Source organism: Rattus norvegicus, chromosome X (genome assembly GCF_021556685.1).
Source record: "Rattus norvegicus strain SHRSP/BbbUtx chromosome X, alternate assembly SHRSP_T2T, whole genome shotgun sequence".
Classification (NCBI taxonomy): domain Eukaryota; kingdom Metazoa; phylum Chordata; class Mammalia; order Rodentia; family Muridae; genus Rattus; species Rattus norvegicus.
This window is the reverse complement of record NC_141554.1, coordinates 90,600,001-90,605,267: the sequence shown is the minus strand read 5'-3', so window position 1 is coordinate 90,605,267 and position 5,267 is coordinate 90,600,001. Positions and strand designations below refer to the sequence as shown.

At 37.1% G+C, this 5,267-nt stretch overlaps 1 pseudogene; it reads right to left on the bottom strand.

The window, feature by feature from the left end:
• Positions 1-3,307: 3,307 nt before the first annotated feature.
• Hsp90ab1-ps7 (heat shock protein 90 alpha family class B member 1, pseudogene 7) overlaps positions 3,308-5,267 on the bottom strand; it is a 2,150-nt pseudogene continuing 190 nt past the window's right edge.

Sequence of the window (5,267 nt, the reverse complement as noted above, 5' to 3'; positions counted from 1 at the left end):
CATTGTCAAGAAGCCTCAATCTTTTCATAAATAAAATGTTTGTGGAATGCCTTTGTACATACTATTAAAATAGCTAGTCATAGAGTAAGGTAGATAGCCCATTTGATAAAGTTGTTGCCTTTCAAGCAAAAAAAGACCTACCTATATTTGATCCCATAATGCACATTTTAAAAAATCACCAAATATACAAACAACAAAACAGGAACAAAAACAAAAACAAAAATGTCTATCACTGGGGCTGTAGAGAAGAGTGGCTCCGTGAGTTTTGGTTACCATCAAGTCCCAGGAACTATTTTGTGGCTTCCAAATTTACACAAATAGTACATGAACATAAAAACAAACATGCATATAATTTAAACATGATAAAAATCCTAAAATTATATTACTTCAGTTATCCATAGGGGTCATTTTTGAAGTATGACTTATAGACAAATATTCATTCTACGAAGCATACTTTCTGCTATTGTATGAACACCTCAGAGTGTTTTTGCAAAAATTTAGATAGCATATTCTACTCTTCACCTAGACCACATGGTACAGCCTACTGTTCCTAGGTCACAAACTTGTGAATTATGTTACTGTACTGAACATTGTAAGAATGTATAACAAATTATAATTATTTGTGTATCTAAATTCATCTAAAAATTCATAGTGAAATATGCTATAAAATATTTTAAAGTATTATTTCTATATAAACTACTAATCAAAATGGAGCTTATAAGATTATAAGTTGCATTTAATGACTTGTGAATGAATATAATAACCTTGTAAATTCCAATATATGAGTTTACACATAGTATTGCCTGAGGGCAGGCTGCATAATGAGGCACTATTACAAACCCCAATAACTATTACAAGCAATAATAATAATAAATGATATGATAACACATTTAATTTAAAATCTCTTTTTCAAATAACAAATCAACACAAGCTAACAATACATTTTTGTTTTATAAAATATTTTATTTCTTAAATTTGTTATCACATTTTTCTTAAACAACAAACATGGTATACAAGTTTCCAGTCCTCCTCAACGCCATCTGTATTCACACATATGAAAGTTTTTTTTCCATATTACATAGCTGTGGTGAATTATATAACCTCTTATTCTTGGAAAATCCTTTGATATGAAGGACACAACTCGTTAGTGTCTCATTCTAGAAGTCACTGATAGAGACTTTGTTCAATTTTACATAACTCTAATAAAAGTTCAACATTTTGTCAATGTCTTCCCCTCATCTATATAGTAATAGACTAGACAAACCTGTGCCTCAGGAAATAGGTCTTAAAAGCTGCAATGTTTTATGATTGACTGGTTGGACAAAGAAGGAATGTTTAGAGAAAGAAATTCTTTTGATTTGGGAATAAAGCTCACCAATACAGGAGAATGTGTAAGCCTAAAAAGCATATGAAAATAAACACACTATGCAAAATCCTAAAAGGTATTTTATTTCACAAATATCACTTTTATGTTTTCTGTGGTGTACAGTTCAGGAGAACATGTTGGAAAGGGGGATAGACTTAATATGTTTGTGACCTCCTGTTTCTCCTATACATACAATTTATTTCTATTTTTATTTAGGCTCACCTACTTCTCGACCTTTTAGTTCAGTGTGTAGTGTATGTTCCTTATCTCTGCATTTAAGTTTTTCACCAACCTATCAAGCCTAGCTTGGGAATCATATCCAGTGTTCAGCCTAATCTGGCTTCCACTGCCTGTGCTGTAACTATCTCTGGCTTCTACGAGGGAAAAATTATGCCATCTGTATTCACCTAGATGAAAGGTATTTTCCATCTTAAATGGCTGTGGTGAATTCTGTAACCTCAAAAGTCTCAAAATTAATCTCAAAAGTAAAAAAAAAATAACTTTCTAAAAAGGGTTGTGTTCACTATAGCAAAAGATTTTGACCTGTGCACTATAACATTGTCTCATAATATCACAAACAAAATAGTTATCATGTCCTTAAGAGCCTTGAGTATTTTCTATGACAAGTTTTTTAGTCCATCATTAGTTCATCTAGAGTTTCCAATATTCTTCAGTTGCATTCATGTCCTCCTTTACTTGTACTTTATGTATTATATTTTACTGCATCATTTAAGCAATTCAAAGATAGCACTAAACCAATACTATAGTCAATTCCACTTTGCCTTCTCAAAATCACAAAGTATTGCCTTCAATTATGGCCATGATCATTAAAATGCTGAAAAAGACATAATACTGTATCTGGTCATCAACCAAGGTCACTTGAAGTTTCTTAATAATTGATAGTCTCATTTTCATATTCTTGTTATTCTTATTATCTGTATAAATAATAGTTTAACAGCTTCTATCACAATTTTGTTGCTCTCCAAGATATAAATCCTGGCAGAATTTTATATAATTGGTGTAAATAACCAGCTGGGATTTATTTCCATGATACTCATTAAATATATGTAATTTTGTCTTTAAGAAAGACATTCACTATGATTGCTTATTGGAAATATTAGCTGTATAGTATGTTTAGGGATTATCATAAACACTATATCAAGATTAAACTAAGAAAAAGAAAAAATATACATCAAGAAGGTCATATACAAGTGATGGATAAGGTTGATGATGGCATATATAGCATACCATTTAAGAATAAAATTTTAGTATAAGGAGTATTGTTGCATTCTAAAATGAGGATAAAATGTAAAGACATTTTCTTGCCAACTTTTACATATTGACATATTTAGCTTCCTTTCTACACTGATAAATATTAACAAGCAGTTTTATGAGACAGGGATCAAGAGGTCTAGGAAGCCATGTATTGTAGAAATTGCTGAGTTGGATAATAAACTTGACGACTACATAAAGAAAATGTGGTACATCTGTACAACAATAATTTTCAGCTATTAAAAACAAAGATGCCATAAATTTTGCAGGCAAATGGATGGATCTTGAGAATATCATCCTGACTGAGGTAAGCTAATCCCAAAATGACATGCATGGGATGCACTCACTTATAAGTGGATATTAGACATAAAATACAGGATACCCCTGCTACACTCCATAGACCTGAAAAAGCTAAAAATGAAGGAAGGCACAAGGTAGGATGCTTATTTCGCACATAGAATGGGAAATAAAATGATCCTAGGAGGCAGATGGAAGCAGGGGAAGTGGATGGGACAGGGTGGGTTAGGATTACATATGGACAGGAAAAGGTGGGATAGCCAGATATCCATCAATGTGAATGGAAATCAGTACCTGACAGGTGTGGGTTGATAGGGTCCAGGGGGAGGGGGCATCTCCAGGAAATGACAGAGACCTGTAATAAGGAAGCCTTTAATCCACTTCTTCCATGCAAGAGGCATCCTCATCACCCTCCAATGGAGGGATTTCATCAGGAACAGCAGCACTAGGCTCTTCTGCAGTGACCTCATCTTCATCAATGCCTAGGCCTAGTTAAATCATGCGGTAGATGTGGTTGGAGTTGGTTTGGGGGTCCTCAAGTGAGAAGCGAAAGGAGAGCAGAGCAATTTCAAACAGTAGCACCACCAAGTCTTTGACAACTTTGTAGTTTTTGTCTGTCTCAGCCTTCTGCCGCAGAGTTTCCACAATAGGGTGATCAGGGTTGATCTCTAGGTGTTTCTTGGCCATCATGTAACCCATTGTAGAATTGTCTCGCAGTGCCTGAGCCTTTATGATCTGTTCCATGTTGGCTGTCCAGCCATAGGTGCTTGTCACAATACAGCAGGGAGAAGACACAAGCCTATTGGAGATAGTCACTTTTTCAAATTTCTTGTCCAAGATCTCCTTCATGAGCTTCCAGAGATTCTCAAACTTTGCCTTGCTCTCTTCCATTTTCTTCTTTTCTTCCTCATCCTCTGGTAGCTCCAGGCCCTCCTTCATCACTGAGACCAGGCTCTTCCCATCAAATTCCTTGAGCTGCTGCACGGAGTACTCATCAATGGGTTCAGTCACATATACTACCTCAAAGCCCTATTACTGCACAGAGTTGGCCAGTTGCTCTTTGGTCTCACCAGTGATATAGTAGCTGGACTTCTATGTCTCCTTCATGTGAGACACATATTCTGACAGGGAAGTCATCTCATCTCCAGACTGAGAGATGTGGTAGTGAAGGAGCTCAGAGAAGTGGCAACAGTTAGTGGAATTCTCATGGATTCCAAGATTTAAATTCTTGAAGAATGCCTCATAAAATTTCTTGTAGTTCTCTTTGTCTTCAGCTAACTCAGAGAAGAGCTCAAGGCACTTCTTCACAATGTTCTTACGGATGACTTTCAGGATCTTGCTCTGTTGGATCATTTCTGGGGAGATGTTCAGGGGAAGGTCCTCAGAATCAACCACACCACTGACGAAGTTGAGGTACTCAGGTATCAGCTCATCACAGCTATCCATGATGAACACACGACAGACATATAATTTGATGTTGTTCTTCTTGTTGTTCTCAAAGAGGTCAAAGGGAGCTCTCTGGGGAATGAAGAACAATGCCCTGAATTCCAACTGCCTTTCTGCAGTGCTTGACTGCCAAGTGGTCTTCACAGTCATTGGTGAGGCTCTTATAGAATTCACCATATTCCTCTTGAGTGATGGCATCCAGATTTCTGGTCCAGATAGGCTTCATCTTATTCAGCTCTTCCTGGTCAATGTACTTTTCCATGATCTTCTTTGTTTTATTTTTCTTATTTTTGCTGCTCTCATCCTCCTTATCAGATCCCACATCCTCAATCTTAAGCTTCTCCTCATCCCCCTTATCTTCCTCCTCTTTCTCCTCTTTCTCTTCCTCTATCTCATCATCACTGATTTCCTTCTCTTGTCCCTTCTCCAAGTAGAGGGTGATGGGATAACCTATGAACTGCAAGTATTTCTTCACCACTTCTTTGACCCTCCTCTCCTCTAAGTACTCTTGTCTGGTCTTCTTTGAGGTGAAGGATCACTTTGGTACCCCGGCCAATGGGCTCATCATGGTCTTCGCGAAGGGTGAAGGATCCACCAGCAGACGAATCCCAGACATACTGTATGTCATCAGTGTGCTTTGTGATCACAACCACTTTCTCTGCCACCAGATAAGCAGAGTAGAAGCTGATACCAAACTGCCTAGTCATGGAGATGTCTGCACCAGACTGGAGATCCTCCATGAAAGCCTTTGTACCAGACTTAGCAATGGTTCCCAAGTTATTTATGAATAACTTGGTCATGACAATGCCTGTGTCCACCAAAGTCAGCGTGCACTCCTGAGGGTTGGGGATGATATCAATCTTTAGCTCTTTCCCGCTGTCCAACT